Source organism: Desmodus rotundus, chromosome 5, assembly GCF_022682495.2.
Source record: "Desmodus rotundus isolate HL8 chromosome 5, HLdesRot8A.1, whole genome shotgun sequence".
NCBI lineage: Eukaryota > Metazoa > Chordata > Mammalia > Chiroptera > Phyllostomidae > Desmodus > Desmodus rotundus.
Genome location: NC_071391.1, coordinates 157925278 through 157950451, shown reverse-complemented (window position 1 = coordinate 157950451; position 25174 = coordinate 157925278).

The window sequence follows — 25174 nt, the reverse complement described above, 5'->3', positions numbered from 1 at the left end:
ATGTCTGGGGACCTCATGGCACAGTCAGGTTGACACGTAAAATTAACCATCACTACCCCCTACCTCTTTTGTTTTGTCTCCAGCAAAGTGTTAATAAGTGGAAGAAAATGAGGAACATTGCAGAACTGGTCAGTTAGGACATGGAGAAGGAGAAGTTCTCCCTTCTGCAGGAATAATATTAGTCAGTGTAGATAATGTGGAGATTGGATAGGACCAGATGTTATTTCTGTGGATGTTTTGTATTCTAAATATGAGTAATTCCTTGAATTCTTACTGTTTCTTGATTGATTCTAATTTTCCCAAATGGACTAAGGTTCCCTGAGGGCAGGGAGTCCCCCTTCTTCCCAGACACACGCCACTCCCCCAAGGCTGAGTTTACTGAATGCTGCACAATTCACAGGCAAAGCCACTAGGTCTCAGGTAGCATTGTTACCTGAGACACTTTGATCTCTTTAAGGGGGAATAGTGTCCCTCTTCAGAATAATTTAGAACTCTATAAAGAGTGTATAAAATATGTAAAGACCCTAAAAAAGCTAGTTTCTACAATAAGGAGAAAATTAAACAAATCTGCAAACCTATCACAAAAATCATTCTTTGTTTAAGTGAGAACTGTGACTCATCACCAGGTTTCACTCCAAATGGTGTTTTCTAAGCCTGGATCCCTCCACCAAGAGCAGAAATTCAAACAAACACAAGAAATTTAAGTTCGTAATTTGTGGAATAAATACTAACTACTTTAACAAAGGAAGAAGCATTTAACTGAAATAAGTAATTACATTCAATTATATATACTATACAAGCCCTAATTTTATGTTTTTTCTGCCCAAACAAACCTATATAGATGTATAAAATATATATCCTTTAAATTTTTTTATCTTATTTTTTGATGTGTTTATATTTTTAAGCCCCCCTTTATAACAAGGAAATTGAGATGAAACTCCTATTTCTTCTAGATACTACAAAATTTTTTAAAAATCAAAGCCACTTGCCAGGTAACTCTGCTCTTTATTTAGCAGAAAAAAAAAATATTTGGGAAAATTACGTTGAGGGCCACAGCATGGAAAACGTTACCAATTCAAATCCTTATGTTTGTGTTCAAAAAAGAAAATCAAAGACTTTGGATTCTGTGTGAAGCATGAGCCCCAGAGTAGCTAAATGCCTCCAAGATCACATCTGGGCACTTAAATTTTAAGAGCACAAAAAGGAGTTATGTGGAAATTCTTTTCAGTGGAATAATAGATACTTGGTTTCCAAGGAGCGATCTCTGTCCAGGGCAGGTAGAACTTACTCAGAACTTGGAATGATGGGGTTTACACATGTTCTGACTCCCTCCCGGGAGCTCTCTCACGTCTGCGCTGTGACACTGGGATCAACGACACGAGCTGCATGGGAGCAACGGGCTCCAGTCCCCAATGGCCAAGGTCAGGAAGTGTGCCTCTGTTTCGACTTGGGCTGTTCCTAGACCATGAGTCCTGTCGGCTCTTCTGCATTACTGACCTCATTCTCTGTTGGGTGCCCCTCTCTTCCGGGGAACTGACTTCAGTGAATCCACCCTGAACATGGTCTGTCTGCTATCACAGGCTCTGAGAAACTCAGCAGCAGCTCCTCTGCTGCAGGGGTCCTAGCCCCTCCCGACAGTGCAGTGCCCCTTGTACTTGGGAATCTGGCGTACACTTTTGTAAGAAAAAGCTGAATTTTAGGCCTTCTAGTGTCCAGATTTTTCCTGCATAAGAACATGGATACTGCCCTGGAGCAGTCTGAAATGACCCAAGGACATTTTCCTAGGCACTTCCGGATGTGACCAAGTCTGGGAGCACAGGAAAACAAAGAGGAGGAAAGGAAAGAACCATCCATATAATTTAAGTTCCCTTCTCACTGCTCAGCTCCAGAGAGCTTTAGTAAGTGAAAATTCCCAGGACACCAAGCTTTGACAGGACCCTTGAGATTGTATTAAGCCCCTAACTTTATAGTTTAGAATACTGAGACCAAGAGAGAGAAATTTCCTAAAGGTAGGATGCTAGAGACTGGCTGAGCAGGCACTGGAATCCTGGGTGACTCCCTGCCCAGTGTTCTGTCTGCTCTTCAAGGCTGCACCCTAAAAGAGTTGTTGCTACCTTAAGAACATCCTCAAGCCAACTCTGAACATTCATATTCTTAATGAGCGAGGCACTGGCTAAAATGTCACTTTGTTCAGGGATTAGGTACTGTTTTGTGGTCTCTCCACTAGGGAATTTGCTCAAATGCATGTTCTCTCTTCAAACAGATGGACAGATGGGTGACTGATGTCCAGGCTGGTGGACAAGCACCTAGAGGTACTGCTTATGTATAATCACAGAAAGCAGGAACCTCGAGCTTATTTATAACCTCCCCCCTTTTTAAATGACTATATTTGCATTTCTAACATGTGAAATGGTTAAGTCTGTAGAAGGAGAGTCAGAGACGGTACCTAATCCCAGCTTGATGCAATTACTTTAACATGAATTTAAAATAAAATTAAAGTTAACAGTTTAAACTGATGTTTGAGGGGTTTTAAAAGATTTGGTTTCCTTTGGAACCACCGTGTTATTTGATCTAGTACAATCTTTTTGAGCTCCATGCATAACATCTTTACCCAAGTACCGTTACTACCAGATTATGCCCATAGGTTGAGTTACAAATGTCTAAAAATCTTAAAATTATTAAGCTCAGATTAGAGTGTTCAAAGACTATGCTGTTATTTTAGTCTCCTGCCATATCCTCCATTTACTATAAACTTGTTATATTGGCATTCAAATAAAATGTCATAAAGCAAGTATGTAAGGAGGTGTTTGGGGTTTGTTTCAGGCTCCTGTGAGCCAAGTTTGCATGGCAACCAAGATGTATAACAGAAACACTCCAACAGTCTTCGTAAAAAGAAATGGTGAGCAGAGCTCAAGAGCAGGACGACTTCTAAGATGGGGCAGACGATCAAAGCTGGTCAGAACACTGACTCAAAGTCTAGATAAGGACGGCAAGTCACCAACATTGTCTCACTGGTACTGTGAGTCCTGGCTCGCTGTAGCCGCCAAGTGCTAATGGATCGGAGGCCAAACCCCTGTAGAGGCAGCTGCATGGAATTTACAGATGTTGCCATTGGAAGGAACCGTTGACATCATCTTAACCAAACCCCTTGTTTTATAGGTGAAAGAATGGAGACCCAGAGCTATGATTTGTTCACAGACTCAGAGGTTGGCTTGTACACTCATAGCAGAAGGACATGAATATGTTCTCACCCATGTTCTCTGTTTTAGTGAATTCTCTTCTGTTTTCCCAATTCAACATAAATTGCAACTGTTCTGAATTAGAATTAAAGAAAGCAAGTGTGGACACAAAAGGCTTCCATTGGGACACCGCCTGAATAGTACTCATAGGAAAAGTCTTTGTGGGCTTCTCTGATTAATTAGCCCAGTAGCTCTTTCCCAAGAAAACTGACCTCATAAAATGAAGCCAATGGTGCTTTGCTTCCACTATGGAGAAGGGATTTGTCAGAGCAGAATTAACCCACCTGATACCTCAAGGGAGGGAGAAGCTCTCCTTCGAAGCCCTTTGTGTTACTGAAACCCAGAAGAAGGGAGCGACAGCAGTTACCTGGAATGAGGCTGCCCCGGAGCCGGGTGAGGCATAATCCATGAGCTGGGAACTTATAAAAAGCTTCAGCACGGAGAGTGTTTAGGAGAGTAAAACTACTGTTTGATATGACGGTAGTTGGTACATGTGGTTATACACTTGTCCAAACCCATAGAAGAAACAATTCCAAGAATGACCTCTAATATAAACTAGGGACTTTGGGTGATGAGGTGTCGATGTGAGTTCATCAACCGCATCAAAAGTACCACTCTGACTCCATCTTGAATCTGGGAGGTAGAAGGCTGGGAGAATATACCTGTATCTCACCAAGGTCCAGGCTCAGCCTTGTATGTAAATCCCCTTAATAAAGGAAAAAAAAACTTCAATCTATCAGTAGCCATGAAAGAATATGCAGCCTGAGTGAATGCCTGTCTACACAGCCTCCACGGTTTCCCCACGTAGCCCTGCTAAGGAATGGACCGACAGTCGTCTGTCTGACATTTGCAAACACGGCCCATGAGGATAAATTATACCAGCAAACTATGCAAGATTGTATAATTTAGGGGAAGTGCTGGGGAGACCAGTTAGACCACTGATGTAAACCACATTCCATCAATCAGCTATGTGAGTAATATATATGATATTTCATTCCGACGGACTCATGTCTCTCACTTGATTTTGAGTTGGGGAACCTAAATTCTACCCCTAAGAGTTTGGAATAAAAGTTCTAGTTCATTTCTTTGGAAGGCTTCATCGTAAGAAAAGGCTTCCCAATCATTTCTGTAGTTTAGATATAAATTTCACAGCTGAGAAGAGAGAAACAAGTTAGAATGGAGTCAGGAGTAAGTGGAAATTGTGTATCTCTGACAAAGGAGCTTTGTGTGGGGGGGTGGTGGGGGGTGACCCCAATAGTAGAGAGGGCCTCTATCCTATGGCCACTCTTTTCCTTGGGTAGGTTTTGGGGAAGGAACAAGAGTTAGGGTGGAAAATGTGGGGAGATCTCGGCAGATGAGTCTGAGCTAAACTCCTGAGGTCCTACATCTGTCCAGAGTGGCACAGTAGTAACATTACCATATTTCATATCCAGTCACTGAGCTTGGCATGAATTTGGCAGAGAGAACGAGCAGACCGAAGCAGACCTTGCTGAGGAGGCACCATGAGGTCTTCATAGGTCCGTGGGGGTGCCTTGGGGGATGCCAACGTGACAAACAGACAAGCCTGGACAGACAACATCCCCATCTTCCTCTCATTCTGACGTGCGGAAACCCCTCAGTTCTGCATAGCCCAGGGGAAAGGAACAGCGGCAGTGAATTGATTGGCTTAAGCTTCTGCCACCTAGCAAAATGGGGCTCCATAAAAGAAATGATTCAGGTACTGGAAAAATTAAAGCTAGTCACATTTTTCGCACATCTGATTTTGCCAACTCCTTTTGCCATCTATGTAGGCTCACCTGGGATTTCTAAAAATCCTAAAACAGTGCACATCTCTACAACAGACCCATCCTAACCCTTATCTAGAATGAGAACCAAGTCATCTAGGGTTGTAGCCAGGTTTCTTTCAGAACACCGGTGCATAGAGATGGAGAGAAGTCAGACTCTCAGAAGCCTTGACCAGCTTCAGAGAGAGCAGTGGGCCACCAAGGAGAACAATTCTGAAAGCATCTACAAATTTTCCTAGGTTGATACAATATTGTTAAGTGCAGAGGAGAGATGGAGCAAAGCTTTGCTACAAACTACTCTCAGACCCTGAATCGCTAAAAACTGAGCCTTTTCCTGGAGAGGAAAGGATGGCTTTGGATGGACAGTCAGCAGGGCCTCTCTATCCACCAATTTGACCCACCCCTTCATCAGCTGTTCATCACCCTAGTTTCTAAAGGAGTAATCAGTGACATTCAGCCTCCCTCTCTACTCTTAGCTTGTTTAGAGCCCTGACAATGTGTATCTGTCAGGAAGCTGCAAACCCAGATGGCTCTGCAAGAACAGGGCGTGGAAGCATTCTTAACCGACTTCTTTCCACCGATCGACCAGTTTAATTAACACCTTCCATTTCCTGCTTTCACTGGCATGTTCACCAACCTTTTATTACAGAAGATTTGAAACACATTCATAAGCAAATAGGAAAATATAACAAACCCCCAAGGATCCCAGAAGTAGGATTGCTGAGTCAAAGGATTAGAGCGCATACAGTTATGCTAGGTGTTACCAATTCCTCCTGTCCACAGGGGTGTGTAATCTGCATCCCTCTCACCAACAAATGAGAGCGCCTGGCTCCCCACAGCCTGCACAACCACAACCACAACCACAACGTTGTCCACACTTGGGAGTGTTGCCAATATAACATAGGTGAGAAATGGTGTCTCCTCATAATTTGAAAATGTATTTTTTAATCATGAGTGAGGTTGAACAGTTTTCATTGCAAGCCATTTGCACCTTTTTTCTGTGAACTGTGTGTTCATATTGCTAGGCCATTTTTCTATAGGGTTGTTAACACCATTATTCTCTATTTAGATGTTCTTTCTGTATTAGGTTAAGCTCTATGAAATTGCCATTCTCAAATATCAACAAATGAAGAGTTTTACATGGTTGAACACAACATTAGGGTATATTATCCTGATGTTACATAAGCTGCCACTATTTGTTCATTGCTTTTTAATTATTTTTGTCATGCAATTTTTTTTTAAAATGTAGTAATCCAATTAATTTTTTCTTTATTGTTTATTACTGTTGGATTTTGGGTCCTAGCTAGCAAAGTTTTCCCCATGGACCCAGCATGAGAACTCACCCATCTTTCTGTAGCATTTGTTGTGGCTTCATTACATTTTTTTTCCATTTTAAATGCTTGTTTATTTTACACATTACCCTGATAATCTGTCCTTGTACACAGAGTGAGGATCTCATCTAACTTCATCTCTCCATGTGGCTCCCAGTTATCTCACCTCCACCTACTGAAGCACCCCTCCTTCCCCTCCTCGATGGGAGATGCCACTGCTATCATGTAGCAATTAACATATTTCTGGAGTTTTTATGCTTTTCCACTGGTCTGTCTATTTATTAGGAGGCTAGCTTCCTGTACTGCTTCCTTTTTTTTCCAGAGGTTTCCTTGGTGTTCTTACTTATTTATTCCCCCCAATGAATTTTATAATCAATTTGTCTAGAAAGAAGCTCCAGAAAAATGCTTATTCTTTTCTTTCCAGGTTTACTGAAGAAAAACTGACACATAAAATTGTATCTATTTAGGACTTTGGTCAAGATGGCGGCACAGGTAAGCATGGCTCACCTCCTCGCACAACCACAGCAAAATGATAACTAAAGTAGAAGAACCATCACTCAGAACCATCAGAAATTGAGTTGATGGGAGTCTGACAATTATGAAACTAAAGAAACCACATCCATCCAGACTGGTGGGAAGGGTAGAGACATGGAATGGGCTGGTCCCACATCCACCTGCGGTGGACAAAAATCTGGGAGGGATCTCTCAGGAAGGAGGAGTCCCAGCCCCACACCAGGACCCCCAGCCCAGGGTTCCAGTGCCGGGAAGATAAGTCCCCATAACTACTGGCTGCCAAAACCAGTGGGGATTGAATCAGAGAAAGAAACTTCTGGAGTCCCAGGCAGTTCCCCTTAAAGAACCCACACATGGACTTACACAAACTCACTCCCTCTGAGCTCCAGCCCTGGGGTAGCAGCTTGAAAGACACCAGTGGCATACAGAGAGGAACTGAAGTGTCTGGCATCCAGGCAGAAGCTGGAGGACAGTTTTTTCTCAGACACAGAGGCAGGCAGAAGCCACTGTCCCTTTTTTGAGCCCTCCCCCACTACAGAGCCACACAGCTGGCAGATTGGTGCCATATCTGAGACTCCATCAAGCTGGCTAACACCGTTTGTCCTGCCCTGGAGATCCACCGAGACTGTCCCACCCAACTTCAAATATGCAGAGACACTACTTTAAATATCTCAAGTGGTTTTGCCAGAAAAAAAATACAGGATACCAATTAAATTTGTATTTCAGATAAACAGAAATAATTTTTAGTATATTCCAAATATTATATAGGACATACAAATATTTATTATTTATCTGAAGTTCAAATTTAGCTAAGTACCTTACATCTTTTGAAATCTTTGTTGAGTGATAATTCATACGCGATGAAATTCACCCAGCTACAGTATACAATGGAATGGTTTTTAGTGTATTCACACAGGTGGACAACCATCACCACAATCCCTGTTTAGGACATTTCCTTCAGTCCCAAAGGACCCGCACCTACTAGCAGCTGCCGCTTCACATCCCTGCCACCCAGGCCTAGGCAGCCCCTGCCGTTCATTTTGTACCTTTCATCTGTGTTTGCTCCCTACACGCTCACTTATCTCGATGCTTTATATTCTTGAATCTTTTAGTCCGTGAAGCATCCTGCATGTTTATTTCCCAAACCTGACAGCCTCAGCCCAGAGCCCAGTGTCTAGAACAATAAGGAATATTTTTAGCTGAAGGCAAAGTGAAGGGAAATTGATGAGCTGCAGCAGGTGGGCAGAGCTGTGCTCAAGACCTCAGGGGAGCTTCCCCTCACCGTGATGTGGACTCACTCATCACAGGCCCCAAAACTGGAGGGCAGCCAGTTGCTCTGGCTAGTCTAAGGAGAAACTTTTTCTCCTAAAGGAAACCCACAGCAATGCCAGCAGAGCCAGGGACGGAGACTGGCTGCGATGCTGTCTGGAGCTCACCAAGCACATCACAGAACTGCCTGCCCCAGGGCATCTCCGCATCTCTGTGCAGGCCCTGACTCAGGGCTGCTGTTGCCAGGGCCTCTGCCATCGCTGTACCTGCCAGCCCAGGGTCTCCACCATGCTCAGCGGTGCTCCCAGACCAGGAGAAGCAATTCCATACCAGCATGTCAGAGACGGTGAAAAAGCCCCGAGGTCACTAGGGAGGCCCACCTTCAGTTGTTGCAGCTGGGGTGGGGAGTACACTCTGGGGCTACTGCAGTCACCTTGCTGGGCCCTGGCTGAAGGAAGACTAGAAAACTAGCTTCGGGTTCCCACCTTGGGGAGGCGGGACCCATCAAGTGGGAAAATGCCAAACTATAGCAGAGGTTTTCCAAAGAATCAGAGCCACCATAAATATGACACAGACCCCCACCCTACCCAGCCACATGTCTCCATCTCTTTCCCTGTTTTGCTTGGGAGGATGTAGAAATGGCTGCTGGCATCAGACAGGTGCGGCTGGGTAAGAGGATGATGCTGGGTACCGGTAACTCCGGACTGTGGCGGAGGGCCAGGTGCTCTGGCTGAGAATGTATCTGCCGCCCAGAACACGGGCACGTTTATGATGCTTGTCTTTCCAGAAACTCTGATCTTTGGAACCCACTCCAGTGCAACAATGTATTAAAATTCACCCACATCCCCCATTAAATAAAAATTTGCCCATACTTTTGAGAAATTCCTTTATAATCTTGCTTTTCAAACTGCTTTTGTTTCCAGTGGTTTATTAAATGTAAAAATCATAATGGTTAATTCACAGTCATCATGTAAGCTCAGGAATTTTTATAAAACAAGAAAGTTGAACATACAATCCTTTCAAGTGTAATGGATTTTTTTAAAACTAATATGAAAGTCAACAATGAAAACATTTGGCTTTGTCTGTATAACATCACATTTTACAGACATCTATTAACAAGTCATTAGTTGTGAACTTCTAGTTTTCTCTTTCTCCTTTGGATATAAATAATAACTTCATGCTTCGACCTTTTACAAGGAGCTTCAAAAAGCTTATCGGATCAAACAACACTGTGAGTCTATCTCTGCACAATATTATCTGTGGGATTGGCTGGAAAAGATAGTTTAACAAGCCCCAAGATGAGAAGATAAATTCCAACTGCTAACTGAGGCTGCCCATAGTCCTGGCTGAGGTTTTTCCTCCAACTACTGCCCCCTTTTCTCCCTCCTCTGGTCTTTAAGGTATAGAAAATCCTGTCTGAACTATTGCTTCCAGGGAGAAGATATTGCTCAGACAATCATAGGAAGGGACTTGGAGAGTGTTTACTGACGTTGTATCAACACAAAAAGAAGAAGGGTTAGATGGAGCTCCTCACCTCAGCGCGATAAAGGTTGGAGAAGTCACAGAGAGAGATGATGTGGATAACAGATGGGAGGCCAAGGAGATATCCTACTCAAAACAAAGACAAGTGATCCAGTCGAGATGATCTCAGAGATGAGAGGTTCAAACACCAGGATAAGATGAAGTTGGTGGAGTTAAGAAAACAAACCAAGAACCAAAGCACCACTGAACATTAGTTAACTGTATTTTCTGTATCACAGAAAATATAAATGAATTAGAAACAGGTAGTAACAGATTCAACTGAATTACTGGCACCTAAGAAATGTTTAATATAATCTTACTGAATATGAAGGGGGGAAAGATAAGGTTAGGAAAGCAATGAGAAAAGGGGTGATACAATGTAACCTGAAAGTGACTGGAGTCTCTGAAGTAAAGAGTTCAGCAATGAACCGAACGAATACTGAAGGCCTTCCCAATAAAGAAAAAACTCAAGGGATTGAGGAAATACTGAGTCTGCTGATTGATAGTCACCCTATTTGCAAAGGGAAACGGAGACTACAGAACGATGGAATCTAGGCCACAGCCAGTTTATGTAATGGGTTTCAAGGAAGCATTACATAGTGAAACCACAAGGTGAAAAAATTAAGACAAAATATGTACGTATGTATGTTATATCATATTAATGCTATGAATTCATGTAAACAGAACAAACTTTCAAAAAATGTATAGGCTGGGTCACAGAAGTTAAATCAAAATATGTATTGCATGCAAGGGAAGCATGAAAACCAGAACAGAAATACGAAAAGTAAAAGTAAACACATGGAAACCCTGCAGCCACGGTGTAGAGGAATTCTCCCACAGTTATTGTTTGTTGGTTTGGTTTTTATCACACTTATTGTGCCTTAGTAACAAAGATGTTGTTCATTTATCTTGTATTCTCCCCTGGTTTTGTCTGCACTTGTACAGTTTCACTTTTTAAAAACTTAGATTTGCTCCTTTGCACATTGTGAAATATGGACCCTGTTTTTTTTATTTTCCTACAAATGATACCCCCGTTTTCCCAGCATCCTGATATAAAATGTTCGCCTTCGCCCCCGTGACCCAGGAGCCACCCCTATCATTGTCTAGGCTAACGTATGTAGTTCCACCTATTGCTGACGTCCTAGTCTTGCCATTGTTTTTTCTGCGTATTCACACACCATTGCCACACTGTTTAAATTACCAAGGTTCTGGAATACATATAAATGCCTGGAGGGTTAGTCCCTCTTACCAGTCTTCTTTTCTCTGCTTCCCTAGTCATTCTTTCATGTTTCCTCTCCCATACAAACTCTGGTATCTTCAACCTGCCTGGTTCTAGAGAAGGCTTACTGGGATTACACCAATTTCATGAATTCATTTAGAGAGAGCCCACATCCTGATGAGGGAAGTTGCAATGCCCTAAGCAAAAGCAAGCACCATCTTTCCATTTATTCAAGTCTACTTTTGTATCTTTCAGGGATGACCATAGTTTTTTTTCATATAGGATTTAAACACTTCTTCCTGAGTTTATTCCCAGGTATTTTATATTTTGTTGCTACTATAAATGGGTTTTCTCTTTCATTGTATCTTCTAGCTGATTATAACTTGCATGTGTAAAATTTATTGATTTCCTTAGAGCAGGGGTGTCAAACCCATTTTCACTGGGGGCCACATCAGCCTCGTGGTTGCCTTCAAAGGGCCAAATGTAATTTTAGGACTGTATACATGTAACTACTCCTTAACTAGGGGCAAGGAGTTCAGTGCTGCCACCAGGTAGAAACAAGGTGCTGGGCCAGATAAAACAAGGCGGAGGGCCGGATTCGGCCTGCGGGCCTTGTGTTTGCCACCTGTGCCTTAGAGCATCTCAGAACACGATGTGCTGAGATCTTTTGCCTCGCCCCCACTGTACCATGGGCTGGTACTCGTCATCGCTGGACTCACGTGGGAAAAGTAGTTGAGTCAGCCATACAGTTTCAGGTTAGGGTACAGGACTGGCATTTGCTGGCTCCACAGCGGGTTATCTGTTCTGTTCAGATAAATCCCTACAACCTAGAGGAAGGCACACAAGGTGATGGTAAGCTGTGATCTTTACTGACTAAGCTCTCAGACCTGCTTCTCAAAGCGTGTGAAGTCTGAGGATATTTTTTCAATGTATCACCATTAAAATGCCATTAGCATAAATTTGACCTGGACTTTTTTCTATGGAAGTATTTATGTTTTAATTCTGGTAAAGTTTTCTGTATTACTTCCTCTTCCTTGTGTAACTACCACAAATTTTGAAGTTTAAAGCCCCGCACATTTATTCTTATGTTCTCTATATAGATTAGAAACCCAACGTGGGTCCCATTGGGTTAAGGTCAAGGTTTCAGTAGGGCTGCATTCCTTCTAGGGCAGGGCTGTCCAACCTTTTGGCGTCTCTGGGCCACACTGGAAGAAGAGCTGTCTTGGGCCACACATTAAATACACAAACACTAACGAAAGCTGATGAGCAAAAAAAAGGTCTGTGCATAATTTTCATGCCATCTGCCACCCCAGATAAGCAAAAACATCCTCACATAATAACCCTAATTATGCAGCAGCCCTTACAATAATATTTTAAAATCATCAAGCAGGTCCTAAAGTTGTGATCACTAATATAGAAAATATACATATCTAAGTAGTAAGACTTAGTACAAAACTTCGTAATAAAACTAAGTGATGTTTTAAGCAAACCTACGATTTTGTGCGGGGCCACCCTCCCGGCTATCCAGTGCTGCATGCAGCCTGCGGCTGTGGGGTGGACGCCCCTGTTTGAGAGGTTCTTGGAGAGAATGTGCCTCCTTCACTATTCCAGAGTCTAGAAGCCACTCACACTCCTTGGTTAGTAGCACCCTCCTCTGTCCTCAAAGCCATCACATCTCCTTGTTCTGACGGACGCTTTTGCCTCCCTGTTATGAGAACCTATGTGATTACATGGGGTCCACCCAGATCGTCCAGCAGACTCGCCTCCTGTCAAGATCCTTAATTTAATCACATCTGCGAAGTCCCTTCCTCATGAAGGAAAACACATTCACAGGTTGTGGGAATTAGGATGTGAACATCTTTGGGAGCCATTATTCTGTTCACTACATTTCTCATTTTTTTTTTTGGTAACTTCCTGGTTGTTGGAATATCCTGGCCTCCTGGGAAGCCACCCGTGTGGAGAACTCACTGGAGTCTGATGACCTAGGCTTCAGCCCTGACTCTGCCTGACTAGCTGAGTGGCCTTATGGAAGTAAGTTTTTAAATCATCATTTTCTTTATCAATAAATTTTTAGATAATAATAGTGTCTACTTCTTAACATTACTGAAAGTAATAAATGAGTTGAAAATATAGCATATTTAAGCCAGTGCCTGGCACATAGTAAGCACTCAATATTTGTGGGCTATGGTCTACTCGCACTTCAATAGCAAAAAAAAAAAAAAAAGACACTTTTTAATGGCATTGTTGGATATCAAACAAATAATCTATGTTTTGGTAACCCAAATTGGTCCCTGGCTTTACCAGCCAAAGAAGGAAACACCATCCAGAAAGTCATTTATCACGACAGGCACACAAACATTGCCTCCCCCCACCCCCCGCCCCGTGCCCAGGGAGTGTCGTGAATTATTCCAGCAGAGCGGCAGAGATGGCAGGGAGGTGGCTCTGCTGTCTTAGGTCAGCACAGCGATAGCTACATTGCAGGGCACCGCCTCCCTGATTATTCTGCCTCGTACGTCAAGTATTAGTTATGCTCTCTTTGAATTTTACACGAATCATCGAATCATCATGCTCAATCACATTCTAGTCTGTCCTAGCCCCTGTCCACCTCCCAACAGCTATTCTCCTCGGGTAGCATGCTATCAAAGAGAGATGCTTTTCAGGGTCTGGCCCCAGATTCTGTTGCTTTCGTTTGCAGGCTGAGCTTGGCAAGTCTGCCTGCCAATGTACCGGCTCCTACATCTGCAATTATAATTGAATCCACACAGTTAGATTTAATCATCCAATCTTATATAATACATTAGTTATCACAGTTTCCTGCTACTTTAAGCGTATTTAGTTTACAAGCTACTGTATTTCTAGTGACTATGCTTGGCAAAGAGTTTTATTGGTATCTACAACACTGTCTTCTTTCCAATTCAATCCAGTTGATGGGTGTGCACATTTACAAACACAAGCAAGAGAAACAAGTTAGAATGGTTTTGTCTTCGTAGCACTTAAACTCCTCCTGGTTCAATTTTTCTATTCAATAAAAGACTTTGAAGGGATTACTTATCAGCTAATTCTTTCTTGACTTACATAGTAGACAAACTTACTCGTTATCCAGCTCTTAGAGACTTCAGAGTTAAAGACCTTTAAACTTTATTAATACAGAAGAAATATTAGGTAGAAGATGCTCTGTTATTCTATGTGCCATCATAGCTGTTTTAAATTCTTTTTAGGTATAAGTTTCTGTCTTGATCAGCATTTGCCTAGGATATTTTATTTGGTTAGAACTTTGTAATGGAGTAAAATTCAGTTAAGTAAATAGTTATGAGGGTCTCTTCATGGTACCACAATTCTTTAGTTTGCCCAAGGTTTCCCAACAAAACACCCCAACACATTTTCTCATTGGTTTGGGTCAGCATATAGCACAGGCGCTAGCTTGGTGAGACAGACTCAATGAGTCAGAAGATCCTATCGCTGTAGCAGCAGAGCTAGTTCCTCGTGTGCCTCACTCACCACCCTGACCCACCACCCTGACTGTTTACTTCGTTTCCTGTTCATCTCCCCTATACCAGCCAATTTAATGCTTTGAGCCTGTTTCCTGGATGCACCCTCATTTCTGCAGCCATCTCCTATTCTAATCAGATAAAATAAAGTTGTCCGGTGAAATCTTTCCTCCCTTGGAATGAGAGCGGCCATCTCAGAGGCGGTACTGTCTGTCCCTTTTCACTCACCGGATTGTTTTGCCTACACCTGATCAACAAGTTCCGTAGGGCACTCATTTTGATGTCACCAGAAACCCAATAAAACTCAGATGTCCTGTGCAGGCTGCAGCCCCAGCCTTTATTTCCGCTGAGGATACGTGAACGCTGGAGGGGCTCTGATGGAGGGGCTGCAGGAGACTTAAAGTGACCTCAGCAGGGTTCCTCAGAGCTCAATACAGGCTTTGGACAAACTATATGTGAAATGTTTTATTTTTATCTTGCTGTGCTCTGTTCTGTATTTTGACTTGGCAGCAACAAGATGCCATGTATCCCCTTAGCAGAACGTCATAATCAACTAACCTTTTAATGTGACTCGACAGAGGAAATAATTAAGGCATTTGTGTTAAAGAATCCAAGCTAACAATACTAGAAAAATACCAAAATAAAGAAGATTATATTCATATATGACTTTGACTGAAATGAAAATTGTAAATGTTATTATGGATACCACTTATGTAAAAAGAGAGAGAGAAGGATCACGCCACATACAAATGCAGAACACCGAAAGGTGATAACCATCATTCGAAAGTTACTGGGTATATACAATTTGAACAAGACTTCTGAAAGAGAGAGAAAGTTGATGATTGCATTAGAAACTCACAGTCAACTCTCTGTTGCTTCGATGAGATGCACTTAAAACCTTGAGACCTAAAAAGACTCTAAGTGAATGTGTGGCCTAAAGTCAGGGCTCAGCTGGGACTCTGCACATGCAGATGAGGTCCAGCTGGTCAGTGTGGACACAGGGTGTACTTAGATGTAGAGATCCAGCTATTGATACAGACAGAGAAGGTGATGGTATCCTCTAGGAATGAATAAAATCCGTAGCAAAATACTCACAGAGAGACCATCACGGTGAAAGACACAGTAAGAACACTTGCATGAGATGCTTGCCCCTTACTGCCCCAGGAAAGGAAGCTGAGGAGGACACTTAGGAACAAAGCTTCCTGAAGTTTGCTGTCAGGCAGGGGTAATGCATGCTTGCTAGCAGCCACTGCCCTCGTCTACGTACTCATGGGTTAACACAGGTGACAAGGAGCAGAGACCCGCCAGTCACTCCGCAGTGGTTCAGATTCCAGCATTTCCCGGGATGGAAAGAGGTGTTTGGTGGTCTGGATGTATTTACCAAGCAGGCTCACTCCGGCCTGCATGAGCAGCCTCTCATTGAAAGATCTGCCCACCAGAGCTCCCACAAATCGTCACTGAACAGCACTTTAAAGGTTTCACGGGAAACATCGTAGAGCCCATCCCTGACTTCTGTGAGTAACACTGACCACATTGTCAAATAAGAGAATTGTTCTTCCACCAAGTCATAAATCACCAGGAAATTTATAAAACCTCACTGTTCATTTTCGTTTGACAAAACAATTAGCGTTCTTTCAGAAGTTGAGATCAACATGTGAAAATGTTGTCTGATTCTGTAAACCGAGATGACAGATTGAATATACTGTGCATACCTCACAAAGTCCTAGAAGGGGAAGGGGGCACATGCTGAGCAGTCACCCAGAGTTTGTTTAGAGTGGCCTGCCAGCCTCTATTGTTGTCGAAGGTGGGGATTCCTTTTCAAAGGAATTAAAGGATGCTTTGCTGACATGGCTATCTTCTTCAATATATCGAACTGGAGACGCTTTCTTATAGGTCTAGACATGTAAGTATTGTCTTCATTGTCTACTAAACCCAGCCTTGCTTTCATGCATCTGGGATGTTAAGGAGGAGTCTTTGAATCAATAAAAGTGTCTCACAATGAGAACAGGGAAAATGAAACCAGTTGCGCCAGTTAACAAAAATACTTTATCCAACTGCCAAGCTCTCACTGAGCATTAAGCACTTGGACCACAAAGACTCTGCCTATTGTTTCTGTTTTCCGGCATTCTTCTCTGAGGTTTGCACGGGCCCTGTGACGTGTCCCTGCCTGCCTCTGCAGGGCCCTGGAAGAGCCAACGTGAGGAACTTGGGGTTTGCGTGCCACGTGGGCAAGTTCCACGTGTCCATCAGCTGAGTGACACCCACAGTGATGATTTGTCACTTTCACGTGTGTTGAACTCACAGCATTTGTGACAGCTGAGGAAACCTTGGTACCTGTACAACTGTAATATCCTAGCAATTTCATAATGAAATTCACATGGAATCTTCCAACCCGGCCAGCTTTGTGTCAGCTTGCTTAACATGTTCCAGTTGCATGAAACACTAATTAAAGGCACTCATTGTTAACTGATATAAATAGTCCCCACTTAGCCCATTATAGGTACGGGCTGTAAAACAAACAATTACGTGACAGATGATACATGCGAACATCGAGAAATTCAGTAATGACATTTCTGTAACACTGTAACCTCTTCAACCACCATATGTTCCACATTAGTAACTAAAAGGGGTGCTGATTGCGAAGGTGACGCACCCTCCAGCTTGTGACTGTTCTTCTAAGACTAGAAAGCACCTCTGAAGGATTTACATTACAAATGGAGTTGAGGCAATTAAATCATTCATGGGAGTTGGCTTTTAACTGTTCCATGTGTTTGGGATTCTGCAGCCTGGTGCTAAGCAATGGCGGCATCGGGCTACCTACAAACTTCCCCGGTCGGAGGTGAGGGCAGCCATCGAGGGATACAGTAGTGTACAACAGAGCATGTCTCTCTTCCAAAGTTGATAATTTGTCCCTGTGCACCCAGGTTTAAGAGATTTTGACACAGTGGGAAATTAATTTTGAAATGTATTATTTTTCTTCAAGAGATAAGTCAACTACATGTCAAAATAATCAATAAATATAAGCATGGATGAATCGCCATGAATGCAGTACTTCTGGCAATCAGATAAACACACCAATTAATTAAATTATGAAACGGAGAACCCTTTCCCACTCCCTTGTCTCTATCTTATTCTCAACACAAATTACAGGTGTTTCTTCTGAAACACGGGTTAGACAGAGATCATGTGACAGCCAAGAGACATTGAAATACACATTTTAGTTGAACAGCAATTTTGAGTAAGAGATTGTAAACATTCTATTAAACTACATTTTTTTTATGTACAAATGGCAAATATCTACATATCCAACCTCTAGTAATTCTGAAAAGTGGTATTTTTTTTCAGAATTACTAAATTCATTACCATGATTTCTATTCCTGGCCTCTTTCTATTTGCCAGGTACTATGCGAAAGACTTCGTTGGGTTTACCTTACTCACTTAAAAGCCTGTAAGATGAGTATTACAATTATTATTCACATTTAACAAACAAAGTAATTTAGGTATAGCAAGAGTAAGAAACTTGCTCAAATTTTTGATCAGCTGTTAGTAGCAAGGTTCATTGAGAAATGTGGGAATACAAAGGCAACAAGAGAGGAATGGCTCCGATTCTCATAGGATTTGCAGTGAGGGAGGCAGACATGAAATCATTAATAACAAATAATTAAATGAAACCATACTAAGTGCCATGAGAACGTACATGGGTAAAAAGGGAGGTGTATCCCAGTTTGGATTATGATTGGTCTGAAGAAGCAATATTTGGGGGCGACTGAGTATGAATAGGATCCAAGCAGGCAAAGTGGTGGTAAGCGTTTCCTAGACAGAGAAATGATGCTCATTCAGTGCCTTGAGAATAGAAGGAGCTGGGCATTGGCAGAGAGAGAGAGAGAGAGAGAGAGAGAGAGAGAGAGAGAGAGAGAGAGGAGGAAGCAGGAAGCATGGGAGAGACGGGAAGAGCCAGGTCATTGCGGGTTCTGCAGACTTTACCAAACTTTGTGCATTTTATTGTAAGAGCAACTGAGGACCACTGGATCAGGAGTGTCGCAGATCAAATTTGCCTTAAAAATTATCCTCTAATCACCATGAGGAGACACACAAATCTAGAATGTGGAACATCACACTTCACAAACTGGCCTATTTTCTCTAGAAATTCAACATCACAACAAAAAGTATAAGTTGTGGGGAGGTGATGGTGGAGGGATGGGGGAGCATGCTAGGTTAAAAAATGTTAAGAGATATAACAGTCAAATGCAAAGTATGATCCTTGATTTGTTCCTGGCTTCCTAAGGGACAGCTATAGAGGAAATTTTAGAAACCATATGGGAAATTTTACTGTGCACCAGTTACTAAATTACATTGGGCATTATTCATAGCTTTCTTAGGTATAGAACAGTGTCGTGGCTACATAGGAGCATACCTCTGTTTTGTTTTGTTATGTTTTTTGAGATGTGCACTGCTGTACCAGGAGACAAAACGGCATGATGCCTATAATTTTTTCCTGAACCATTTCAAAGTAACACACATATATACAACTAAATATTGTATGTATAGTTTTATTTTAATTTTTTATGTGTGATTTTCTACATGTTTAATTTTTTTGTAATAAGAGGTTAAAGAAAACCACCTGGGTTCTGGGTAAACAGTGGGTTGTACTTGGGTGGCAAGAGTTAAAAGCAGAGATGAAATGATAGGCAGTAGCACACATATGGGCAAAACATGAGGGGAGCTCAGACTAAAGGTCTTGCAGTGAGGAGGGAGGTACATGGATACCTGTGAAGGATAATGAGAAAGTAGAATCAACAGCATTTGGTGACTTGATTACTTTTGGAAGGAAAGGGGGGTGTCTGAACTATTCAACATGGTTATTTTAATATATCCTTTTCAGACCCACACCAATCAGTGGGATACAGAATTAGTGAGAACACAAAATGTGAACAAATAAAACTAAAAATTTGTTCTGACAGGTACATATAGAATCCTGAACAGCAACAAATAGGGAATAGACATTATTTTCATGCACACTCAAAGCATTTCTAAAGACTGACCGCATATTGAGCCAAAGAGACTTAAAATACTGTGAATTTTTCAGATTGTAAATGATCTCATTCTCTTATTTAACAATTCTGTTAAAATTGAAACTGAGACTTAAAAAAAGATAATTTTAAAATTTATATGCATTAAAATGAAAAAACACACTGATAAATAATTCATGTGTTTAAGGGGAAAAAAATGGTGTAAATAGTAAAATATTTAGAACTAAATAATTAAATGACATTGGAAATTGTAGTTGAAATATAGATGACCTAGAGGGAAATGTATACATTCAAATGCTTTATTCATATACAAGAAAATAAAAAATTACAGGTACTCAAAAAATGGAAGCTATAAAAAGAATAGAGAACTTAAACTATAAATAAAGAAATATTACAATTACAGAGAATTTAACAAATAGAAAGAAAATTCGGTATTATAGAAAGGATCAACACGAGAAAATGCTTTCACATTTAAAGTAATAAAAATAGCATATTTCTAACAAAAAGGAATAAGGACAAAAGAGAGAGGAAACAAATAAAATTAGGAACAAAAATAATAAAACATTCCTATAGATTCAGGGGAGACATATGTAATCTTAGCAAATTTCTAGGAATAAATCTATATCATTAATCTGAAAATTTAGACAAAATAAATGGACAACCTGCTGAAAAATATAAGTAAAAATAATTTACGGAATACATAAATAAACATAGACTAATAACTACTAAAGAAATTGAATCAGTAGTAGAAATCTCTCTTCCATAAAAACATCAGGCTGAGGCTATTTTATAAGTGAGACCAACAAATATTAAAAAAGATAATTATTATATGATACAAATTATTTCATATTATAGAAAAAGAAGGCTATTTCCTCAAGATCTGTTGAGTGAGGCTAGCTTAAGCATGACACAAAAATCTGACAAGAACGGCACATGAAAATTAAATTTTACATGGACCTAACCTATGAATATGAATGTAATGGTTGTGAATTGAGCATTAGCAATAAGCAAAAATAATGCATCATAAACAAGTAGAGTTTTTCCCAGGAATACATGGATGGTTCAGCTTTAGAAAATCTACCTATGTAAATGATCCCATTAAGGGATTAAAGGAAAAAATTACATGATCATCTCCATAAATACAGATAAGTCATTTGATAAAGTTCAATATTTATTCACGTTAGACAGGAAAAATGTTGGTCTAACAATGTGAGAGCAGATCCTTCCTGTTGTCTCTGGGTCAGGGTTAAAGTTCTAAAAGCTTCGAACAGCGATTTTCAACTGGTGTGCCACAAGTATTTTTAAAACATGCAGCACCTGACTATGCAGTCAGGGACACTGACCTCTTTCCCTTATATTGTCAAATAAAACAAATGACAAGAGCCAACACAATGGTAGCTGTCCAGTGTGAATGCCCTGTCTTAAACCATAAATATATTGGTCATATAATAGAGTTGCATCTTATTGGTCACATCGCATAATAACGTTGTGTCTGATTGGTTAATTCTTGATACCGGAAATCCTTATATACAAGCACCAGGCACCTAATTTTTTAAAAGGTCACTTTGGAGCAAAATGGGTAGGAAATTATGATTATTGTTATTTTGTAAATCAATCAAAATTATACCTATTTTTTGTTGTCAGCAAAAAATATATTTTCTGGTATTCCACAAAATTTTAGTGATTAGTTTATTGGTGCCATGAAATAAAAAAGATTGAAAATTGCTGGCTTGGAACGAAGCCTTAAGTACTTCACATTCTGAAGCAAGTTGCTCAACTGACTGCTCGTGAAGGACTCAGAAAGGGGCAAGTCAAATTCCTTTGTCAGCACTAGTATCACCCATCTCAAAGCAACCTAGAAGACCTGTAAAATTTCACCCAGGAGGCTAAAACATCAGAGCTGTGCTGAACAATCTCACATGTATGCAAATGGGGAAGGCAGAAGATACTCATCTCTCCCACAAATCAAGTGAGAGGACCTTTGAAAGAGCCACATAGAAAAATCTATGGTGTCCCTTGATGGGTCACTGCTGATCTCTGGACACGGTAGATGTTGAAAAGCTGACTTTCCTTCCTTGGAGTGCTTTTGTGGCTCTTTGAGGGGGCTAGTGGGATTTCTTGCATTTAGTTTTCTTCACACATTCAAGGAAGATATTTCCTACCATTACCTTCTCTTCCTCCCTCCCTAGACTAGTCCTGGAAAGACCACCACACCAACTAGTGAACTGGAGAAAAGGAGCAGCGAGGAAATAATGAGGAAGCCGCTGTGCCCCTTCCTCTCACTGCAGTGTGCACAGCCCAGCGTGGGCCCCATGTGAAGCCAGGGAATTTTACATGGGATTAAAGTCTCAAGTTTTAATACTAAATTGGACTTGACTATTTATAAACTTCAGGTAGCTGGAGAACATTTTATTACCTGAGACAACTGGCAAAACTAGGGATTCTGACATGATTTCATCCCATGTAGGAAAGAACAATTCAACAAAGCTAAATTAATCAAGAGCGAGGAGAGGAGAAAAAAGTGAAATTTATTTCTGCCTGTGTAGTGTTAAACGCAGCCTGTTCCATAAGCTGGTTGCACTAGAAAAAGTCAGTGACTGCCTTGTTTTGACAAATACTATCTATTCCAAACCACAATGAATACATGTAATGTGACTTTGGGAATGCCCTTATTAAAGTCAAAGAAAAAGATCAGCATGATCGCATTCACTGGTTCTAGTCATCATTGCCCAGAAAACTGTAGCCAATGCAATAAGGCTAGAAAAAAAATCATATAATTAATAATAAGAGGAAAGGAAGAGAAGAAATGTTATTTTTCAGACAAAGTGATGGTCCATTTTAAAATGCTAATAGAAATATAAACTACTAATTTTAAAGTGAGGTTAACATACAGAAGTAAATAATGGTCCTCATTATGGGCTGATCCCATGTTTGCATCCCAGTCATTGGATGCATAGCTTCTCCTCTATTCTAGAAAGTACTGCTGTAGTGGAATCGTGTTCACCCCAAATTCATACATTGACGTCCTAACCTACTGGTAACCCAGATCGTGACTGTACTTGAAGACAGGGCCTTTCAAGAGGTAATCACCTTCACATGAGGTTGTTAGAGTGGGCCCTCCTCCATTGAGACAGGTGTCCTAGGAAGATGAGGAAATTAGGACACATGCAAAGAGACACCAGGGACATGCACACAGAGCAAAGATCACATGAGGACGCATTGGGGAGACAGCCATCTGCAAGCCAAGGAGCGAGGCCTCAGAGGAAACCAATGCTTTGATCTCACTCAAACCTCTAGGCTCCAGAACTGTGAGGACATAAATTTCTGTTGCTTAAGCCACCAGTCTGCGGTATGTTGTTATGGCAACCAGAGCACACTAATGCGGTCTTATAAATTAGCAATGTCTAATAAAAATGCAACAGGAAATAAAATATCCCATTTAAAGTAGCAACCAAATTACAAAGCACTTAATTCAGGAATAAATCTACATGTTTAAGAAACTTATGGGGACAATTACAAAGCTTCTTAAAAGAGATAAATACCTGACTAAATGGGAAAATATAGTAACTTTATTCACAGGAAGATAATATTATAAATATTTCCATTCTCTCCCCAAATTAATCTATACATTTAAGGCAATAATATCAATTTCAACTCAAAAAGGGTTTTCATGAAAGAGGAAAGGAACAATTATAACAAAAAAATTGAGAGAACACGGGGAAAGCACATGATTATAGCTACATGATTCACTATGTAGCTCGAATTTAAAAGCCTTAGTAATTAAATGAGTGGTGATTATGCATTTAAAAAGTATTACTTTAGCTTTCATTATAAAATATAATCATTCCCTTTGCTGTTTTCAGATTTTTGTATAATGCTAAGGAAGCACTCTACCATTCAGTCTTCTACAACATTATTGTATTTTTATAAAAATATATATTTGACAAATGCCTTTCAACATCTCAAGCAATGATCACATGGCTTTTTATTTTTAACCTGATAACAAATTGTATTATATCAATTAATTTCTTATGTGGAAACACCTTTTCATTTCTGGAGTGAAGTCAACTCGGTGGTGGTATGCAGTCCTTTTAACATGTGGCTGAATTTAATTACCTGATATTACATTTGGTATTTGTGAGTCTATATTCACAAGTAAAATTGATCTATAGTGGGTGTTTTTTGCCTATTTTGTATTTTAATATCAAGATTTTCTGGTTTTAAAATGTATTAGAAACTTTATTTTTATTCTTTGGAACAGTTTAGGCAGTATGTAAAAAACGATCTCTGTTTTTTTAACACTTGATAGAATTGACTAGAAAAACCACTTGGCCTATGGTCATTCCCTTTTGGGTGGTATAGTTTGTTGACACCTTCTTAGGTTGATTGCAATGCTACTGTCTGTGTAGGTTTTTTACTTCATTTGAAGTTAGTTTTGATAACTTAATTTAGAAACATTTTTCAAGATTTCTTAGCAAGGAGATATATGTTAAAACAACAACAAAACAAATCTATGTGTCAGGTCCAGGTAGGGGAGGAACAGCTGCCCATGAAGGCATTAGTACAGACCTTAGTCTCTGAGTTTTGGGATAAAGCAAGGTTGTCATGGAGACTCTAACTTTTATCAGAAAAATTTTTCATGAAGTGACTTGAGAGTGCCATATGCTGGTGTCTGAGCACATAGGAAACACAAAGAAACACAGACCGAACCTCTTCTCCAACAGGACTCCCCCCCTGCTTACAACTGTCTCATATAATGAAGAACAATGCACAAAAGCACCCCATGGCCAAGCGGGTGGACTGTGTGGTACAGAGAGGGCCCCCATGAGGATGAATTCTTCAGCGTCTCTTTCCACAACGGCAGCCTGTCAGCCACACAGGCCCACTCAGTCCTTTAGCTAATTCTGGTACATTCAACCCTGTTTCAGGAGCAGCCAGTTCATTTCCATCTCTCTGCACACCTGCCGGTCCCACCCCCTCCACCCCACACCATCTCCAGCCTGCCATTAACATCAGAACTGTATGTGTTTCAGATTCCTAGTCTAGATCCCCAAAGAGAATTCTGTTTCTGCTCATGAAAAATAGTGCTGAAGCTGCTGCCAGGTTTAAATTATTGTGGGGCCCTGAGCTTGGGCGCAGACACACTTGGGTCAATGTCAATATAAGACAATTAGCAGCCAAGAACCTGGGCTTCTTGGGAGGCTGGCATCTTAGGGCCAAGATCTAAAGGAAGTACTCTTTTTTTTTTCAACGTTGTTAGCTCTGTTCCCATTTCTTCTTCAAAGAATTTCTGGTCTCTGAGTGCTCGTAACATAGGAGAGAGGGAGAAGAGAAAGGAATGGGAGAGACAGAGGTGATAGAGATAGGAGAGGGGAAATTATATGTATAAAATTAACTATTTCTACCTCTAAATAGAAAAAAAAGTGTCTTGCAAATTTTTATAGCTTTTGAATTTAAAAACAGAGCAGAGAAGAATACTTTTGAAGCTGATGGGAACAGTGCCAAAGCAGAACCGCTTGCAAACAGCAGTTGTGAGAGGAAAGTTCAAGGGCCACCTGTATGTCACCAGTGCCCTCGGAAAGCCCTGGAAGGGACCAGAGAGGTGGCATCCTGAACAGTTTATTTTATGGTGAGCCTAAAAATGTCGGAAAGAGGACCCTGGGGACCACATTTCACCACACAGCCACCGGGGGACCTGAAGTCAGTTGGCTGCTGGCCACTAGGAGGTGAAAGGCCACTGAACAACTGTGGTGGCTCTGTCCTGTGTCTGGTGTTTGGGG